Raw genomic sequence first — 22,544 nt, forward strand, 5'->3', positions numbered from 1 at the left:
ATCGAAGTAAGCCAACCAGACCGTTGCGCGCGCAAATTCATTTATTAGGGTCAGTTGTTATAGCGTAGATGGTAGCGCACGAGAGTCCTCACTCTTTGGCTTGGGTTCGATTCTTACTACCGTCCTATGTCCAATTTTTGTATGGCTGTCCTTTTCGTTTTTAGGAAACCAAACGAAGAAAACGTTTGGTGTTGCGGCTGTGCCATCTTGTAATGCTTTGTGGTTCCTGGCTGGATGAGGAAAGGGTCGTACGATAGGTGGGTGGCCGGTTTCCTCTCACTAGAACACAAAATGCTCACCTGGTTAAAATACACTTTATTACAGAAACCGAATGAGTACTTAACTTCAATGATGTCCAATCTGAAGTTCTGTGGTTAACAGCAATCAAATAACACGGACTAAGTCTTGAATCTTGTCCGTGTCCATATCACAACTGTATACAATGACTAACGTTCCCTGACAGCTAACTTACGCGTGAGGTGACGACTATCACTATGGAAGAATAGAGCACAGTGCGACGTACTGAGTTGCAATGCGAACTGATTCCCGATGCGACGTACTGGGATTGAGACAGCTAGGTCGGCGGCGGCGGCCTATATGCATACTGCCCAGGGGTCATTGTCGGCGCGTAGCTTGGGGGCGTCTTGGTCTTCTCTTGTCGTAGGTGCGCTTAGTTCAGCGCCGGTTATACAGGGTTTCCTAGTGCCGACCGATGTGCTGGCGAAGGCGTAAACAAGCACATTTGGCGACGCCGTTTATGGAGGGTCGCTTGAACTTCACGCTCGCAAAACAATTACTTCTCAGCACAACCTACCCTGCAACACCCTTACAAGCTTTTCAGACTGTTTCTGACCACTATATATCTACTCGTACATAAAACGCTGTGCATGTGGGTATCGGTGCGTCCTACAGATTTCACACTATACAGCACCGCCTGAAGAAGCGGGATAAATGGAGTAATAAGCATTTGATACTACTTCTGTTTTCAAACTATCAAACGATTTCCAGATTACCACCACAAAAGCAGTTGCAGGAACTAAAACAGCAGATAATACGCTCTATACTATGACCTGCTCTCTATGCAATCATTGTTGTGCTACGCTCTATACATTTCATCCAATTTCATCGCTAGACCCATCTCATCGGCATCTCCATGCGCATCTCATCCCAAGCCAACGCCATTTTCATCTCACCCCATTTCATCGGCATCATCATCGCTTCTCACTCTTAAAACTTTTAATTTCTGTCTATATTCTTTCAAGCATTGGTTGATCAGTCCTCGATTGGTTCCACCGCAGCTGATGCTATCAGGCTATGGAAGACAGCCGTTGTTAGCTGCGTGCGGCGTTACTAATTTCTGTACGAACTACTCAGGCTGATAAGTAGTAAGGTAAGATAAATTCGCTCTTAACTCAACATCGCAGAGTTGTATGAGTTATGGTCCTTTCGGAGGTAATATGCCCTTGCCTTCCTCATATCTTTGAAGTGACGTATCCTGCCAGTTACAGAGAGGCCAACGGTTTAACATGGACTCCGAAGCACGGCGCAACGTGTTATTTTTTACACTACCGCTGGGGAAGTAAGTGTTAGTAAGACAAAAACAGTGTAGAACCCACCGAGACTCATGTTTTCTTCTGTTTAATACTTGATTGTTGTCGTCGTCGTCGTCTTTAGTGCAAAGATAGGTTCGATGCAGCTGTCCACCCTAGTCTATACTAGGCAAGCCTTTTCATTTGTGCATAACTACTGCAACCTACATCTACTTGAATCTGCTTATTGTATTCATACCTAGGCTTTCCTCTACACCCCCTACCTTCCTTACTTCTCTCCGTTACCAAATTGACGAAACCTTGATGCTTCAGGATGTGTCCTGTCAAACGATCCTTTCTTTTAGTCATGTTGTGCCATATATTCCTCTTTTCCGTAATTCGATTCAGTACTTCCTTATTAGTTAATCGATCTACCAATCTCTTTTCCGTAATTCGATTCAGTACTTCCTCATTAGTTAATCGTTCTACCAATCTGATCTTCAGCATTCTTGTTTAGCACAGTATTTCTTGTCACCGCAGTTAATCCTCCACATTTCACTTCCGTACAATGCTTCACTCCACACAAATACCGTGAGAAAATGACTTCCTAACATTTTAATTTATAATCTACGTTAGGAAATTCCTTTTTTCCAGAAAAGCTTTCCTTACTATAGCCAGTCTCTCTGTTCCGGCCACCGTGAGTTATTTTGATGCCCACCTGACAAAAATCATCTGTTACTTCTGCTGCTTTTTTTTTTTTTTTCGCGGCATCATCTCATTTAATTCGACCGAATTCTATTACAATTGCTTTACTTTTGTTGATGTTCAGCTTGTAACATAGTTTCAAGACTATTCATTCCGTTCAACTGCTCTTCCAAGTTCTTTGCCACCTTTGGCGGAATCACAGTGTCATCGGCGATCGTCAATGTTTTTATTTCTGCTTCTTCAATTCCCTTTCCTAATTTATACTTGGTTTCCTTGACTGCTTGCTCAACGTAGAGACTGAACAATATTCAGAATATACTACAAATTATGTTTCGCTCCCTTCTCAGCCACTGTCTCTTTCATGTCCTTCGACTAATGTATCTAAAGTCTGGTCTCTGTGCTTGCTTAATACAATATTTTTTCTTAGCTCTGATATCCAGTAATTCTTTTCATTCCAAATTTCCCATTAAGTCTGTCGCAGCTACAGTATTTCTTTTTGCTCGCAGACTTTTTCTTCACGGAGTATGTGACACCAGCATCTCCACGTAACAGCAATGCAATATTACAGTAATTAAATTTACCTGAAGTTGGAACGAGGCCTCCGAAACGCGTCATGGTGAGATATTTTTTTCTGGTTAAAATGACTTTGTCGCTTGCAACAGTTGAACTTACAGTCACAGACAGAAGGTATGCGTCCAGTTATATGCATTTATTTATGAAAGCCAGAGTGTATGTGTATGTGTGTGACTCTTTGTCTGTCGCTAATTCGTGGCGTGTGCATCCTAATTACCACTATTGCTTAAACCAATTAGTGGGCTGTTAGAGGCTAACGCTAGGTGATTATTTTATCAAGGTCCTTACACGGCGTAACATTGCGATATAGTCAGAAAGCGAGTATATGCAGCTATATAAATGTTGCTTATTCACTTCACTGATTTTTTCAGATTAAGTGGAAGATTATTAATCAGTACCATTCATTAGAGCTCATTTCGCGATTTGAGGTGCTTGTTGAGTCGTATTTTAATAAGTATGCCTTGCTTAGTTGTTACGGACTGTTTTTGAAGATATGAGTGTACTTTTAACGAGAAATATTGCTGCAAGGTGGTGTGTCATGGATAGTCCAGTTCTAAGTTCACACACACACACACACACACACACACACACAGAGAGAGAGAGAGAGAGAGAGAGAGAGAGAGAGAGAGAGAGAGAGAAAGTAATTTTTATCTGGAATATCATAGTCCCAGAGTTGAACTGAAATCAGTTTCAGTACATCAGTTGCGACCAATGGTTTCAGGGGATTCTCTTTGATTATGAGGTGAACGCCGAAACTAGAAATCCCAAATATTCCCAATTTGGAAGTTCTTTCGCCCCATTCGCAGTTCGCTGGGATTTGGCTGAAATAACGGAAGTTCTGCCACTGCTGTACCCCGCCCTGTCCTGTTGCTTAGAGGATGTAAGATGATAAGGAAAGACTAGCCGTGAGGCGCGGTCCTGCAACAGTGAATTTCTTGCACGTAGAGACTAGTCGAAACGGCAGTTTTGTTCTGTGCGTTGGGGGCACTTCGGGGCAACTCTCACAGCCCGATGTTGTTCAGCGTTGTTGTGATCGATCTTACTGCCTTGATAATTGGAATATTATTAAAGCGTAAGAGATAGTGTTGATATCGGAAGAAAAGGAAGCAATATGAAGAGATATTGAAGCAGTGGAGGCGTTAGCGTGTGCTGTCATTTGTCTCAGTAGGATAAGTTAACAGTGAAGATATAAACCATGATGAGTTTTCTTTGTATTTAGGGTGGCTGAAGACTTGATTGGAAGAACAGAAAAGAAACGAGAGTAACAATGATCTGAGTTGCCTTTTGTAAATTAATTAATATTTTCAAAATTACGCCTACTATGTGTCGGAAACGGAGGGTTTACTATCAGTTTGTATACCAATTTTGACTTGCGACACACATGTACTTGTAATGCGAAGTCTCTGTTAGCAACGTTTTAATCGCCCCCAGAATCTTCTTTAGGTTTTTTATCCACCAGTTTTCTATCGAAATCTGTAATAAATTAACGCATCTATTTCATGCGTGCCATTTTGGGAATCAAAACCTGTGTGATAAGGTTTTTTTGTTTTGAAATTTAAAATCTCATTGCCCGAAAGACAAGTTTCCTCATTCGTGTCCGTCCGGCATATAGTTTCATTCTGCCAATAAGTTTCGGAACAGCACTTACTGCCACATTCGCCATCCGCCCCCAATACCTCCTGCTCTCCTCAACTGTCCTCTTCACTCCCAAACAACCACACGCCTCTGCGCCCCCTCCCTCCTTGCCACCTCCACCTATATTTCGTATAACCAACCCGTCCCTTGCCATCAGATTTCCCAGTTTTCTTGAGCAGTGTTTTACGGTAGATTTTTTTTTGGGGGGGGGGGGGTGTATATTGCTGTATATGTAAGATTTCTTTTAGACAGGTCTCTAGGAACCAGTGAATCACTATTTTATGATACTGCATCTAAGCTATTATTTCTGAGGCCAGTTTTTTTGTACATCTAAAGTGGTTATGTTTACACTCTGTGTACGGAGTATTTCATAAATGTTATGAGCGTGTATTACAAGGATATATTAAGCACTTAGAACATAAATACGTGTGTTTCCATTCCTGGTAATGTCTCCGGTAATCCAAAGATCAGGATGCTCACACGTTCATGCCGCTTTGTTATGATCTCTGCCGCTGTTTTTACAAATGTTAACGTCAGTTGATGCAAGGGATGGAGAACGGCAGGCCACAGAAATGCATTTGCTGTTAAACACACCACAAGATGTCCTCATATTCTGTTATACGTCAATAGGTTTTGTAAGACGAGACACATGTTTTCTCGACTATGACATGGTACGCAGACAGGTCAGTTACACTGTTCAGTCACATTAATGTGACCCCCGTCAAAATCCCGAATAACAACCTTTTATGGAGTGAACCACTGGGATGTGGAGCCATGACGACTCCAGAGGCGTGGCCAGCAGCGCTAGCTTTCTCGGATGGTGATCCATGGCGTTCCCACAGATTCTTGATTAGGTTTTAGTGCACGAAGTTTAGTAAACTCAATCTGATGCTCTTCGAACCATGCATGTACCGGGAGCTGTGTCACAAGTAGCATTGTCCCGTTAGTACACGCCATAGAGCCGAGGAAGAAAAAACTGCTTGTGGAGGTGAACATGGTCATCCCTAAGGATAGACAGGTACTTGCATTGATCCGCTGTCTTCCAGAATTAAGAGATCGCCCAGGGAATGCCACGAAAACATTCCCTAGACTTTAACGCTGCCTCCTCCGGCCTGTATCTCCCACGATAGTTGCAGGATCTTGACTTTCAGACGGTACACGTCGTTCACGCCAGCGGCCATCTGCAAGATGGAGCATAAAACGTTTCATCTGAGGAGGCCACCTGTCGCCACTCACTGGACGTCCAGTTGCGATACTGGTGTGCAAATTCCAGCCTTCTTCACCGGAGAACAGCAGTCAGCATGGGTGCATAAAGCCACGAACCAGGCGCGTGCTGCGGTGGCCCATATGTAGGAACGTTAGCTGAACGGTCGTTGAGGAGATAGTGTTGTTAGTCCATTGGATCATCTGGGCGGTCTGTTGCTCAACAGTTGCCCGTACAAACATCTGCAGAGACGTCGTTTAGCCGTGTCATCTATGGCCCGTGGTCCACCACAGTTGCCTCGGCGCTGGTTTTGGATAGCGCCATTTTGCCATGCGCGGTATACTGTAACTACTGAGGGTCGTGAACAGTTTGCAAATTTAGCCGTTTCGCAAGGGGTTCCAACCTTGGCCCGAAGGACAATTATCATTTTCTTTTGGCTGTCAAATAAATCGCACCGTTTTCGCACTTCGACAACGACTGCACTGTTTTCCGCATCCCCCCACACACTGTACACATCCTCCACTGCTAGTAGTACCACCGGCCATCTGCGACTGCACGTTGACGTCGAATAGAGGCGGTGGTCACATTAATATGACTGGGCAGAGCATGTTGTAGCATGTAAGTAATGTTTCGAAATACACAATGACTTCTCGTTCCTATGCCTTGCTCTTTATGGAAAGCACACTATTAATTTTCATATTAAAAATGAAGAAATTCCTCGAGCTGTGTTTAAGGCGTTGATTTTATTTTAGCAACTAGTTTCAACGTTGTAGCAACGTCATCTTCAGGCCCTATAAAATCAGCAAGCAATTTGACATCAGTAATCTATTTGTTATTATGTAAACAAATATATTATAAACATATTACATAATGGACGAATTCAATAAAATTAATTACATTTTGGCCGTTTTCATTAAATGCAATCATTCTGGAAATCAACAATTTATGTGGTACCAATAAGTACAAATGAAATTATATATACATGATCGTTTTTATTACAGATCAATGTCAAGCATTAAATGAAATGGGAGTATATATAAAAAAACTTAGGTAACAGGTGTTAACGGTTAGGGATAATAAACAGTTCTAAAGGGAATATGCATTGCTAATCAGACATATGTAGGGTAAGATCCATTATTAAAGAAGGGAGGGAAAGGTAGAAATAGAGTTATGTTTGCATAACACTGCATTGTCCTCATACTAAAGTGACAGTGTAGCGCCGGCAGGGGTGGCCGAGCGGTACTAGGCGCTACAGTCTGGAACCGCGCGACCGCTACGGTCGCAGGTTCGAATCCTGCCTCGGGCATGGATGTTTGTGATGTCCTTAGGTTAGTTGGGTTTAATTAGTTCTAAGTTCTAGGGGACTGATGACCTTAGACGTTAAGTCCCATAGTGCTCAGAGCCATTTGAACCATTTGACAGTGTAGCAAGTTACTTAAACAACGTCAATCACAACCTTTCCTTCCCTTTACTATTCTTTAATAATGGATCTTACCCTACATATGTCTGATTAGCAATGCATATTCCCTTTAGCACTATTTGGTATCCCTAAGCGTAACGCCTGTCACTTAAGTTTTTTTATATATAATCCCATTTCATTTAATGCTAAACATTGATCTGTAATAAAAACGATCATGTATATATAATTTCATTTGTACTTATTGGAACCACATAAATTGTTGATTTCCAGAATGATTGCATTTAATGAAAATGGCCAAAATGTAATTAATTTTATTGAATTCGTCCATTATGTAATATGTTTATAATATATTTGTTTACATAATAATTCATAGATTACTGATGTCAAATTGCTTGTTGTATGTATGGTATATTTTATAGGGCCAGAAGATGACATTGTTACAACGTTGAAACTAGTTGCTAAAATAAAATCAACACCTTAAACACAGCTGGAGGAATTTCTTCATTTTTAATATAAATTTATACCAGCTGACGACCCACTGTCCTCCATTTCAACTATGGATATACGAAGATTATTAATTTTCAGTTCATCATGCACTTGAAAAAGCCTATAAAGCCGAAATCACGATTGTATGAAATGAATGAATAGTAATTTACAGTCAGGTGGAAAAATTTCTTTCAAAAAGCTCATACTCCGGGACAGGTTGAAATATTCACTGTCAAAACAGTTATCTGCGTTGTAGCTAAGCCAGTTTTCAGCAGTATTCTTTCTTCCGGGAGTGCCATTGCAGTAAGATATCCAGGAGAGCTCCTGGGAAGTTTGGGAAGGCCAGAAACGAGTGACGGTCCAGAATACAGTTTGAATTAGCACGGAAGTTTCAAAATCTTTGTGGTTCCACTTGAGAGCGCTTCAGTTGCAAATCACAATGACGAGAGCACTGATCTTTTCTGTGCGCTTAGCAACCGTCCTGTGAAACACATCCAAGTTCTTCATCAAGTCGTATGTGAGTGCTGTGTAAGGCGTGGCGTTTACGATACATTAATGCAATCGAGAGTTCGACAGCAGCTCTGGGGACGCCCGCTGACGGGTTCTAGGTTTGCTCTTTTCTGCATCAGGCGTGAACGCAGGCCGGCGTTTACACAGCTGGTGGTGGCCAGAGGCAAGCCAGTAGCGCGGCCTAGGCCTATGGTTCGCTGTGCCTGCAATACGTCGACAGCGTTGAGTGGTGGGCGTCTCTTTGTTGTGGCAGCCGACTCTATTACTCCGGTCGCTCCTAGAACAAGTACAGCTCGATACCACTGTGTCCTTTAATTCTGTTATATCGCAAGTCGCAGCCAATCCTGAATGTCGAATGATAATGAACTCACTCTTGAACGTAGTATGACAGAGACGACTCTGTCCTAAACTCAGGAAAGATACCGAAAAACCTGATAATGTCCAATTGTAAGTATGCTAGTGGCCATTAAAACGCCAATAACGTGAAGAACAGACAACAACAAAAATATTGTATGTATGCATTATGGTAGTAAGATTACGCCATTAAATTTGTAGGTGATTTGGCGGTATACTGAGAGCGAAATTGAGTACACAAAGCTGCCACCGCTTATAGCGACAACGTCTCTAAACCGGTTAGGCGTGTAGTCGAACTGAGCTTTGGTCACAGGTACAGGTGTATCATTCCACGCTGCTTTAACTTAGTGCAAGAATTCAGTAGTTGTAGTGGTTAGCGTTTGGTGGCGTGCCAGTCTCTCCGCTTGCCATGACCAAATGTTTCCAACGGGTGAGAAAGATCTGAAGAACACGTTGGCCTCGGCAGTGGTCGAACGTCGTATGTATTGAGATAAATCAGAACAGCCTGCTCTCTCGCCCAGCACAAAGTCTCAAGCGACTGGAAAAAAGCGCAGGGGACTCCCGTATATAAGAACGATAAAAAAACGGATCCGCAAAATTACAGACCAATATTCCTAACACTGGTTTCCTGCAGAATTCTTGAACACATTCCGATTGCGAATATAATAAATTTCTTTCAGACTGAAAAGCTACTGTCCACAAATCGGCAAGGTTTTAGAAAGCATCGGTCGCACGAAACTCATCTTGCCCTTTTCACACATGATATCCTGCTAACCATGGAGTAAGAAAAACAGACAGATTCTGTATTCATAAATTTCCGAAAAGCGTTTGACACGGTGACTTTTTGTAGACTGTTAACGAAGGTACGAACATACGGATTCGGTACCCAGATATGAGAGTGGATTGAAGACTTTTTAAGTAATACGACCAAGTACGTGGTCCTCGATGACGAGTGTTCGTCAGAGACAAGGGTACAGCCAGGAGTGCCAGAGGGAAGCGTGATAGGACCGCTTTTATTCTTTATATGTATAAATGACCTTGCGGGCAGTATGAGCACCAATTTGCGGTTGTTTGCTGTTCTGTGGTGTACGGGAAGCTGTCATCGGTGAGTGAATGTAGGAATATACGAGATGACGCAGAAAAAATTTCTAATTGGTGTGATGAATTGCAACTTGCTCTAAATGTAGAAAAAAGTAAGTTAATGCGGAAGAGTAGGTAAAACAAACCTGTTATGTTCGAATACAGCATTACCAGCGTACAGCTTTACACAGTCAGGTCGATTAAATATGTAGGCGTAACGTTGCAAAAAGATATGAAACGGAATGAGAGAATTACGGAAAAGTGTAGCTCACCCATAAAGGAGACGGCGTGTAGATCGCTAGTGCGACCTTTTCTAGAGTACTGATCCCCACAAGGTCGAATAAAGGAAGAGACCAAGCAATTCAGAGACGTTTTGCTAGATTTGTTACCAGAAGATTCTGTCAGTTTGCAAGTATCATGCAGATGCTTCGTGAACTCAAATGTGAACATGCGGAGAGAAGATCGCGCTCTTTTCGGGAGTCACTGTTGTGGGAATTTAGAAAACGCTCATTTGAGACCGACTGCAGAAAAATTCAATTTAGAAAATGTAACAGACCTACTAAGGAGACTGCCTGCACTACTCTTGTCCGTCCTCTTTTTTCAGAACACTGCTGCGCGGTGTGGGATCCTTACCAGGTAGGACTGACGGAGTACATCGAAAAAGTTCAAAGAAAGGCAGCACGTTTTATATTATCGCGAAATATGGGAGAGAGTGTCACAGAAATGATACAGGCTTTGGACTGGACATGATTAAAAGAAAGGCGTTTTTCGTTGCGACGGAATCGTCTCACGAAATTCCAATCACCATCTTTCTCCTCCGAATGCGAAAATATTTCGTTGACACCGACCTACATAGGGCGGAACGATCACCAAGATAAAATGAAATCAGAGCTCGTACGGAAAGATATAGGTGTTCATTTTTTTCCGCGCATTATATAAGATTGGAGTAATAGAGAATTGTGAAGGTGGTTCGATGACCCCTCTGCCAGGCACTTAAATGTGATTTGCAGAGTACCCGCGTAGATGTAGATGTAGAACTGCCGCCAACGGTAATTTCGCATAAATACCACGAAAATAAGATGCGAAAAATTAGATCTCGTACGGAGGCATGTAGTCGTTTTTCCCTCGCTCTATATTCGAGTGGAACAGGAAAGGAAATCACTGGCAGTAGTAAGTGGTACCCTCCGCCATACACTGTACGGTTGCTTGGGGATTATGTGTGCAGACATAGATATTCATGTGATCTTGTGTTACGTAGTTGAAAGACAACGTCATGGAGACGACGAAGACAGGGCACAGCCGCCAACCTTAATACATCAAAAATTTGCTATGCAAAGCAGAAGTTATCGTGTTGTGGTCCCAATGGCACTCCATGCCACCTCGCCATGTGGTGGACCAATGTGGCGATAATGAATGCAGTTTGACAGTCTTAGTTCTCCTCAGAGCCTCCACTGAACGCGGAACCGATACACGTCTGGAAAGCCGGCGTGGTGCCATTGCTGTGTGGTGTTGCCGTTGGATGCGTCCTCTCAGTTGAAGCGAAATTAGAGCGCAACAATGGTTCCCATGCTGGCAGCCGGTAAGTCTCCAAACGTAGTCGCTTTGTCCGTGTCGATACTTGTCTTGATACAAGCACACTGAGTGAAGGAACGTGACTATTCTGCGCGGCCGAGCCAAGACCATGCCTGGAGTTATTGCGCGAGGCCACTGAAATCCTGCATGCCGTTGAGCGTGGCTCTTTTGAATTCACCGATACCATGTTCTCCTGACAGTCGTATTCCGACCAACACGGGCAGCACTATCATGGAATGATAAAACGCATTGTTAATAACCCACGATCCTGCCACTGTTGAATTCCTACAGTGCTGGTTGACATTCCTCCTCCTTACACGCCACACGACACGAAGTGCTCACAAACAAACGACATTCAAATGAGATTTCAGAATGATAAAAGTGTTACGTAGTCTTTCCTTACATATGGATTGTAAATCGCGTTACTCGTACCTACTTCCGCGGTGGGTTAATCTATACTACTATATACGGATAAGACGACGTTGCACGATGTTGCCAAAAATCTCAAAGTTCTTCACGGATTTACTTCAGATCCTCACACAGTGCTCTAATAAACATTGGGATAGAAATAACATATGTACTTTTCTAATATATAGGTATTTATATACAGGGTGTTACAAAATGGTACGGCCAAACTTTCAGGAAACATTCCTCACACACAAAGAAAGAAGCCGGCCGAAGTGGCCGTGCGGTTAAAGGCGCTGCAGTCTGGAACCGCAAGACCGCTACGGTCGCAGGTTCGAATCCTGCCTCGGGCATGGATGTTTGTGATGTCCTTAGGTTAGTTAGGTTTAACTAGTTCTAAGTTCTAGGGGACTCATGACCTCAGCAGTTGAGTCCCATAGTGCTCAGAGCCATTTTTGAACAAAGAAAGAACATATGTTATGTGGACATGTGTCCGGAAACGCTTACTTTCCATGTTATTACTTCTCTTCAAATCACATTAATCATGGAATGGAAACACACAGCAACAGAACGTACCAGCGTGACTTCAAACACTTTGTTACAGGAAATGTTCAAAATGTCCTTCGTTAGCGAGGATACATGCATCCACCCTCCGTCGCATGGAATCCCTGATGCGCTGATGCAGCCCTGGAGAATGGCGTATTGTATCACAGCCGTCCACAATACGAGCACGAAGAGTCTCTACATTTGGTACCGGGGTTGCGTAGACAAGAGCTTTCAAATGCCCCCATAAATGAAAGTCAAGAGGGTTGAGGTCAGGAGAGCGTGGAGGCCATGGAATTGGTCCGCCTCTACCAATCCATCGGTCACCGAATCTGTTGTTGAGAAGCGTACGAACACTTCGACTGAAATGTGCAGGAGCTCCATCGTGCATGAACCACATGTTGTGTCGTACTTGTAAGGGCACATGTTCTAGCAGCGCAGGTAGAGTATCCCGTATGAAATCATGATAACGTGCTCCATTGAGATGGACGTAACTAAAATGAGCTCTAACATGGAAATTAAGCGTTTCCGCACACATGTCCACATAACATCTTTTCTTTATTTGTGTGTGAGGAATGTTTCCTGAAAGTTTGGCCGTACCTTTTTGTAACACCCTGTATAATATATAAAGAGAGAACATTGTTAGCAAAAATCTCGAAAAGTTCTTGACCAGTTTTTTCGAGTTTTTACATGATACTCTAATAAACAATCTGACGCACATGGGCTGTATATATTTTTTTATAATGAGAATGTACAGATCATCTGTTAAATCAGTCAGCGAGAAAGAAAATACTGTGCTGTGAAAATATGCGGTTTAGTTTTCTTTCTGACAGTCAGTTTTAATTACAATAACGGGATATTTAAACCATTACACAGATTGTTTCTCATATACACTCTTAAGATGAAAAAAAGGGGGAAAAACGCCACGAAGGAATTATCTTATTGGGATGGAAATCGGTAAGTGTGATGTACATGTACAGACAAACAAATCATCACAGTTACTGAAAAATGGATGATTTATTCAAGAGAAAGACCTTCGCAAATTGAGCAAGTCAATAAATCGTTGGTCCACCTCTGTTCCTCATGCAAGCAGTTATTCAGCTTGGCACTGATTGGTAGAGTTGTTGAATGTCCTCCTGAGGGCATCGTGCCGAATTCTGCCAATGTGCGCGTTAAATCATCCAAGTCGCGAGTTGATTATGGACCTGCCCAAATGTTCCAAACGTTTTCATTTGGGTTGGGATCCGGCTACTTTGCTGACCGAGGTAAGGTTTAGCGAGCACGAAGACAAGCAGCGCACGCACACACACACACACACACACACACACACACACACACACACACACACCGTGTGCGGGCGGGTATTAACTAACGGAAATGTAAACCCAGGGTGGCTTGCTATGAAGGGCAACAAAATGGGGCGTAGAATGTCGTCGACGTACCGCTGTGCTGTGAGGATGGCTCGGACGACAACCAAAGGAGGCCTTTTGTGAAAACAAATGGCACTCCCTGCTGTGGGGCCGTATAGTGACGGTCGGGTTGGTACCCACCGCTGTTCAGGACGTCTCCATATACTCTTATGCCATATACGTCTCATTGACTGGAGTAGAATTGACTTCAATGGTGTGTCTCGCTTCGAATGATTCAGCTGTTATGAAGTGGCACGTATTAAATCATTTGTAAGCATCTTTAAATGTGTCCAGTTTAATCTTTACATTGCGAACCGATTGTCACGTGATAAACCTAACACTATTGTATTTCTATTTTTTTCCGACATATGTCACACGCTGATTCTATGTTTTCTTATTCGATTGTTGTTAGTTGTCCACTTTATCTTTACGGACTGCGTTCTTTTTACAGATCAACTTCGGAGTGTCGCGGGCCGTCGCAACTGCTGCTGACGTAAGTATGGAAACCAGATGAGCCTGCAAGGCCATACGCAAGTTCTAAGGTATCACAAATAAATTGCTTCGCTTTTCTGACCGGTGGCCATTTAACTCGTCAACTATTAAACTGTAAGGAGAATGTTGGGCTGAAATGCTGTTGTGGATTTTTATCTACTAGGCATCGCTCATTGGTAACAGCTCTGAAACAACTTATGTAGACAATAGAAGTCATTTATTACGAACTGGATTGCTGTGGGTGTGATTACTTAACAGCGCCAGGGCCTCTTCTACGAGTCCAAAGTGCAAAGTTCCCAAACTGCAAGTGAATGGCTGTCTTTTTAGATAAATAACGCGCTTATTTTTCAGCGTGAGGCCCTTTAGGCTGGTCTGTGTACTGCATCCAAATTTTTTTTCCAGTGGTTAGCCCACCCATAAAGTGCTCTTTTGAATAGTTTGCCACTATTTTAAGTCTACCATAACCTGTTCAGAATTTTTTCCATTCGCGGATATGGTTAGATTTGGAAATGGATGGCAGACAGAGATCGCAAAGTCAGCGAACAGAGTGGACGTTCCAATGGTTCGTTCGCCACATGCTCAGTTTTATTGTTGTCAAACCACCTTCCTAGGCAAGTGCATGATTATTATTAAAGATGTTTTTCACATAAAGATACTTAGAAGTGGTGTATAATTCAAAAATGAAAACATCCTTAAAATCGATATCAGGCATGGGAAAGAAATGTAACAGTCGGACGCCTAAAGAGCGCATTTACTTTCAGACTTAAACTAGTCGGCTAAACTGGCCATGTGCCGCCTTCTGCAACATCTATGACAACAGGATCACGGTTTTCGACTTAATGTTCTTGATATGTGCCCATGAACCACGTTTATATCTTCCTCTGAAAGCAATAAACCACGTTGATAACAAATGGGCCCCATGCTGTATGTAGTTAGGAGTTCACCGGCACTTGCCAGCAAACTAACATCCAGGAAATACACTCCAGCTAGAAATACTGTTCCTCATTTTCTGTGAAGACAAAATTACACCTTTAGAAAGGACTGGAATTTATAGGATTTCCTGCAATTTGTGTGGCAAATTATATGTAGGTCAGTCAGGTAGGGCTGTAACTACTAGACTGTCTGAGCATGAAAGCTGAGGTGATTGAAGTACCCAAGTTCAGATTCTTGTAGGTCGCAGTAGTTATTCGGAGATGAAAATGCTTGAACAGGATAGACTAGCGTGGAAAGCTGCATCAAACCAGTCTTCGGACGGAAGACAACAGCAAGAACGCAAGAGGGAGATTGCAGTTTGAGAGGGCTCATTCGTAGCCAAAGGACTTCGCATACCTAATACGTCTCGTGACAAAAGCTCCTCATCCGCTTCAATCGCGGAAGGAACAGTCTGCATCAAATGGAGTGGAACATTGTAAGTAGTGGTCATTATCCAGGCGCGGGTCCAGGGTTCCGTTCTGGGGGAGGAGGAGCCAGAATGTGGCACTGCTCCTTCCCTCCCCCACCCCTACCTCACTCAGTCCTCGCCGTCGCAATTATAACGTCCCATCACGTTTGCTTTCAACGTGATCCATATTCACACGGTTTTAATAATAGTAAAATGTTTAAACATAATAATAATAATAATAATTTGTTTAAATCAGTATTTGGTACACACAGATTTGCAAACTATAGTCTTTACGAGCGTCTAAAGAGAAGAATACTGTTCCAGTCTTCTCTTCACGAGTTTTGTAATGTCTATTTATTATTATTATTATTATTATTATTATTATTAATTATACACGTAGTAGACCCATTGTGGATCACGTGAAGCTTCTACAGCTGCCGGCCGAGGTGGCCGAGCGGTTCTAGGCGCTACAGTCTGGAACCGCGCGACCGCTACGGTCGCAGGTTCGAATCCTGCCTCGGGCGTGGATGTGTGTGATGTCCTTAGGTTAGTTAGGTTTAAGTAGTTATAAGTTCTAGGGGACTGATGACCTCAGATGTCGAGTCCCATAGTGCTCAGAGCCATTCTACAACTCTTCCTGCGGTTTTTCCATGAGACATTCATTTTCTCGCTCGTGGCTTTCTTTCTGTCTATCATCCGTTCACTTTGTACCAGTCTTTTTTGCTCTTGTCTCTGGCTGGACTTCCCACTTGTCTAGTTTGCTTCTGTAGGTGTTAAGGTCTGCAGTGTCCTGGATGGTGAGTTGAGCATCAGTAAGGCCTCTTCGTACTTGTTCGGCCCATGCCATACCTTTAAGGTTTTCAGTGGCTGTGAGTATCTGGTGTGTGAGTCTATACTTAAGAAGTCTGTGTATGTGTCCATAGAATGTAAGGCGTGATTTTCTAATGTCAACAGCAATATTTGAAATTTCCTCTGTAGTTTTGTTGGTTTGCAGTCTATATCCAGCTTCAGTTTTTCGTGGCCCAAGGATTTTCCTAATGATCTTTCGTTCTTCTTTTTGTAGATTTTGCAGTAGCATCTTTGAGGAGATTTCTGCTGCGTATAGCACTTCGAGCTTAATGACAGTGCTGTAGTGCCTGATTTTTGCAAACATGGACATGCACTCTTTGTTGTAAAGTTGGTGTGTTCGACCGTGGGCTCTGTTTAGTTTCTGTGCTCGAGTTTCTTGAGATTTTTTTTTTTCTAGTCCAATGGGTTCCAAAATTTCCCCCAGGTATTTAAAATGTGGAACTCTGTTTATCCGTCCATATTTTGTGGTGAGATTCAGTATGTTTAAGAGTGTACAAATAAATCCAGTTTTCTCAAAAAAAAATTTCAAGCAAACCTTCGCGGCGCATTCCTTGATGTATTGCATTTTGTTCATTGTCTGTCAAAACTGAAAGGTCATCGGCAAAGGCTAGGCAGTTGACTTCAGTTTTCCTTCCAATCTTCACTGGTTTCCATAGGCCACGTTTTCTAAGCACTCTCTCGCATTCCCTTATTACCTTGTCCAAAATGATATTGAACGCAATTGGAAATAGTCTGTCTCCTTATCTTACTCCAGTTCTGATCTCAAAACATTCCGAGATTTCACCCATGAATTTTACTTCAGAGGTTGTGTTGGAAAGTGTCTGTTCAATGGGTTTACGTATTTTCTGTTCAAGTCCGAGTTCTGTTGTCATACTCCTTCTTGAAGTCGACGAATGTACGTATGGTGGGCTAAAAGCTCTGTACTTTGACGTTGTTTTTGTATCAAAAATTTTTTCAGGGCAGGAACGTCCGAGTAGGAAACCTTCTTGATACTACCCAATCTTGTGTTCAATTTGTTCCTATGTTCTCTGCAATATGCATGAAGAGAAGATCTTGTAGTAATGGAAGTAGTGAAATGGCTCTGAGCACTATGGGACTTAACATCTGAGGTCATCAGTCCTCTAGAACTTAGAACTACTTAAACCTAACTAACCTAAGGACATCACACACGTCCATGCCCGAGGCAGGATTCGAACCTGCGACCGTACCGGTCGCGCGGTTCCAGACTGAAGCGCCTAGAACCGCTCGGCCAAACCTGCCGGCAGTAGTGAAATGCCTCGATAATTGTTGACATCCGTTCTGTCGCCTTTTTTGTGCAGGGGGTGGATAAGTGCACACTTCCAATCGTCAGGTAATTCTTATGTTGTCCAAATTTCTTTAATAATTTGCGTGAGCTTGTCAAGTGATTTAGGGCCTAAATTTTTCAGTATTTTGCTACTATGTTGTCTTCACCAGCCGATTCGTTGTTTTTGAGATGGTAGATGTGCTTGAGGATTTCTTCTTTTGAGAGTGGTATTGAGTCGTGTTTGGTGTGTGCGGGTTCTTTAGTTGGAATCTTTCTGTGGGTTCTGGACAATTTAGTAAATTGGCGAAGTAAACTTCGACAGATTTGCAGCTTTCTTCATTAGTAAGAGCTAATTTTGCATTTTGGTTTTTAAAGCAGAGATTTTTATTATTATTAAGGCTTACATTCACAGGTTGACTGTACCTGCTATCAACAACAAATCCGACACGATCGTTCTTCTTCTTCTTCTTCTTCTTATTATTATTATAATAATAATTATTATTATTCCTATTTTCCCCCCTTAACGTACAGTCTTTTCCATTCTGTCTTTGCTTACTACACTTCCTATTCTACCTGTGGACTCAAGAACCGAGTCGGATTTGTTGTTGATAGCAGGTACAGTCAACCCTTGAATGTGTGCATTTAATTAGCTGGACTGATACCGGTCAGGCTGCAAGCCTATAAACAAGAACGGGTTCTCACCCAAGCAAATAAAAAAGTATAATGTGTTAAAGATAGCTTGGAGTTGCTAACATTTCTAGCCTTTTTCGACAATTTTATTTTCATGGTACATTGTTCTCCGAAAATTAGCTGTGAAATTTGGAAATTGAGCTATGTAAAAAATATAATAAAGGCTGTTTTCTTTTTCGCGTCTGTCTTCAGCGACCACGCGGGAAAACGAGCATTTCAGTGCTTACGTGTATGTTGTGATAGCCAAGGAGCGAGTCTGCTGCGATTAGGCCGCCCCATGGCTTTGTTGCTGCATGTACACTATTAATAGGGCATTACGTCAGAGTCGGCTGAATGTTCTGTTCTTCCGTGCGAGGTCGTGTTTTCACGTTTGGTTTCAGTCGTCGTGAAACGATGCATTGACGAGTGTCTGGTAGTGAGCGAACTGCAGGAGCAAGGAATCACGTGTAGTGCTACTCCGGTTGGTGTGCGTGTAGAGCGAAAAGACATTCGAAAACAGTCTATAACTGCCGTATAGAACGCACCGGCGACATTTTGCTGAACTGGTCAACAGAGAAGAAGCCAGGAATAATATAAATTTTGCGCAAGTTCATAAAATGACAGCAGAACCTTGTAGTATTTTCGAGTCGACTGTTTCCTGTATTGACAGTGTACTAACATCGGCAGTATCTCTAGATGTGAGCACGTGTTTTGATTCCCCGAGAAAGGAATATAAATGAGAACGGAAATAACAAAACGTTAGTGCGTAGAACTGTACTTCGATAATGTGGAAGAGGCCAGAAAAATACAGAGTGATCTCTATGAAAAAATTAATGGTTCTGGCTCAGAGCCATCCGTTATTTGTCTTGTCCGCTCATTTCGTTTTTGATTCTGAAAGTATAATGATGGATGCAACATTTTAATGAAATGCAGAGACAGTGCTGCTGCAAGAACGATTTTTTTTTTTTTTTAATGCAGTTGCTGCATGCTGAGGATAATAGTCTTGGACTGTACTTGGATAGAACGTGGGTTTCACAAAACCACAAGCAAAAATATATGTTGCTGGAGTTGGACGGAAATATTCGCCTGAAAGTACCAACAATTATTTTTGTATAGCGTATATAGGCGATTTGGGTGATGTGTGTGTGTAGTGACAAAGGGTCAGTAAGAGCTGCCGCTGTCGCCCACGGCGTCTCTAGTAAATAAAGTGCGTTCATACTTGACACGATACCATAAGGAAGTAACAGTGATTTCAGGTGTGCCGCAGGGGAGTTTCTTAGGACCATTGCTATTCACAATATACATAAATGACCTTATGGACAACATCGGAAGTTCACTGAGGCTTTTTGCGGACGATTCTGTAGTATATCGAGAGGTTGTAACAATGGAAAATTGTACTGAAATGCAGGAGGATCTGCAACGAATTGACGCATGGTGCAGGGAATGGCAATTGAATCTCAATGTAGACAAGTGTAATGTGCTGCGAATACATAGAAAGAAAGATCCTTTATCATTTAGCTACAATATAGCAGGTCAGCAACTGGAAGCAGATAATTCCATAAATTATCTGGGAGTACGCATTAGGAGTGATTTAAAATGGAATGATCATATAAAGTTGATCGTCGGTAAAGCAGATGCCAGACTGAGATTCATTGGAAGAATCCTAAGGAAATGCAATCCGAAAACCAAGGAAGTAGGTTACAGTACACTTGTTCGCCCATTGCTTGAATACTGCTCAGCAGTATGGGATCCGTACCAGATATGGTTGATAGAAGAGATAGAGAAGATCCGACGGAGAGTAGCGCGCTTCGTTACAGGATCATTTAGTAATCGCGAAAGCGTTACGGAGATGATAAACTTCAGTGGAAGACTCTGCAGGAGAGACGATCAGTAGCTCGGTACGGGCTTTTCTTGAAGTTTAAGTTCGAGAACATACCTTCACTGAAGAGTCAAGCAGTATATTGCTCCCTCCTGCGTATATCTCGCGAAGAGACCATGAGGATAAAATCAGAGAGATTAGAGCCCACACAGAGGCATACTGACAATCCTTCTTTCCACGAACAATGCGAGGCTGGAATATAAGGGTGAACCGATAGAGGTACTTAAGGTACCCTCCGCCACACACCGTCAGGTGGCTTGCGGAGTATGGATGTAGATGTAGAAGGATGTCGAAGATGTTATCAAAATGAATTTGGTAGTTTCCTTCACAACTTTCTCGCTCAAAGCTTCTACAAGGTCCAGCGCAACGCAAATTCATCAGCGACGACATTTTTCGTTACACAGGTGGAAGTTTCATACCTCTCACGGTATTTTATTACTTACCTCGGAATACCTTTATCTTTTCACGATAAAATATTTATCACATGTAACTATAAATTTTGAGAATCTTTTCACTACAAATATTTCAGTGATAATGGTTTTTTTTTTCACAGCTTGAAGCAAAAAAATATCCTTGTTCACAAATTTTTGTAGCATTAGTTTTTGTTTCGTAGCAGTTGACGGGAGTTTTGTTGTTGAAAGTATTCCATCATATTGTAGACTAAAAGTAGAGATGTTTAAATTTTTTCTCGTAACTTTTACTAACATTTGGAACTACCACTAACTGGCAGTGCTGTAGGTCGATGAGTAGACCTTGAGTTGGCTATTTTCCCGACGGCTGCTGTAGTGAATTTACCTGAAGAAAAGCGCCGTGTGAAACACCTTGCTGCACCGCGCCGCGCTCTCTCCAGTGTGTCGCAGAGCTGTGCCGCGGCAGCTCCTCCGGGTTTCATTAGCCGGTTCTCCACTAGAGGCGGCGAGGGGCGCTTCCTTGTTAACCGCGTGCCGCCCTTGGCCCGGCAAACACCGCCACCGACAGGCAACCCGCTGCTCACTGCTCGCCAGGGGCACACACTTTCTGGCTCTGAACGTTCCTACATGAAGTCGCCAGAACTAACGCGACAAGTTAAATACACTACTGGCCATTAAAATTGCTACCCCACGAAGGTGACGTGCTACAGACGCGAAATTTAACCGACAGGAAGTAGATGCTGTGATACGCAAATGGTTAGCTTTCCAGAGCATTCACACAAGGTTGGCGCCGGTGGCGACACCTACAACGTGCTGACATGAGGAAAGTTTCCAACCGATTTCTCATACAGAAACAGCAGTTGACCGGCGTTGCCTGGTGAAACGTTGTTGTGATGCCTCGTGTAAGGAGGAGAAATGCGTACCATCACGTTTCCGACTTTGATAAAGGTCTGATTGTAGCCTATCGTGATTGCGGTTTATCGTATCGCGACATTGCTGCTCGCGTTGGTCGAGTTCCAATGACTCTTTGCAGAATATGGGATCGGTGGGTGCAGGAGGGTAATACGGAATGCCGTGCTGGATCCCAACGGCCTCGTATCACTAGCAGTCAAGAAGACAGGCATCTTATCCGCATGGCTGTAACGGATCCTGCAGCCACATCTCGATCCCTGAGTCAACAGATGGAGACGTTTGCAAGACAACAACCATCTGCACGAACAGTTTGACGACGTTTGCAGCAGCATGGACTATCAGCTCGGAGACCGTGGCTGCGGTTACCCTTGACGCTGCATTACAGACAGGAGCGCCGGCGATGGTGTACTCAACGACGAACCTGGGTGCACGAATGGCAAAACGTCATTTTTTCGGATGAATCCAGGTTCTGTTTACAGCATCATGATGTCCGCATCCGTGTTTGGCGACATCGCAGTGGACGCACATTGGGAGCGTGTATTCGTCATCGCCATACTGGCGTATTACCCGGCGTGATGGTATGGGGTGCCATTGGTTACACGTCTCGGTCACCTCTTGTTCGCATTGAAGGCACTTTGAACAGTGGACGTTGCATTTCAAATGTGTTACGACCCGTGGCTCTACCCTTCATTCGATCCCTGCGAAACCCTACATTTTAGCAGGATAACGCACGATCGCATGTTGCAGGTCCTGTACCGGTCTTTCTGGATACAGAAAATATTCGACTGCTGCCCTGGCCAGCACATTCTCCAGAGCTCTCACCAATTGGAAACGTCTGGTCAATGGTGGCCGAGCAACAATATGACAGGCACTGCTCTTGATGAACTGCGGTATCGTGTTGAAGCTGCATTGGCAGCTGTACCTGTAGCGCCATCCAAGCTCTGTTTGACTCAATGCCCAGGCGTATCAAGACCGTTATTACGGCCAGAGGTGGTTGTTCTGGGTACTATCTATGCACCCAAATTGCGTGAAAATGTCACTTTTAGTATAATATATTTGTCCAATGAATACCCGTTTATCAGCTGCATTTCTTCTTGGTGTAGCATTTTTAATGGCTAGTAGTATATCACACTTCTACAAATTCATGCTTCACAATTCTTTCTTAATCACTTCAAGTGACGTCTATGCTTTTTTTTTTATAATTTAAGAAATGATAAGAAATTCCGTCTATCACATAAGTTC

The 22,544-nt window shown here is 43.0% G+C and overlaps 1 protein-coding gene across 3 annotated transcripts in view; it reads left to right on the forward strand.

The window, feature by feature from the left end:
* The window catches only part of LOC126198504 (endophilin-A), a 772,777-nt gene that overhangs the window by 94,579 nt on the left and 655,654 nt on the right, over window positions 1–22,544 (forward strand). For all 3 annotated transcript variants that reach the window (XM_049934884.1, XM_049934887.1, XM_049934883.1), the window contains exon 2: window positions 13,877–13,918. The gene's annotated coding sequence lies outside the window, so the exon portion shown is untranslated. The remainder of the gene's footprint in view (window positions 1–13,876; window positions 13,919–22,544) is intronic.

This window comes from Schistocerca nitens, chromosome 8 (assembly GCF_023898315.1).
Source record: "Schistocerca nitens isolate TAMUIC-IGC-003100 chromosome 8, iqSchNite1.1, whole genome shotgun sequence".
Taxonomy (NCBI): Eukaryota; Metazoa; Arthropoda; class Insecta; order Orthoptera; family Acrididae; genus Schistocerca; species Schistocerca nitens.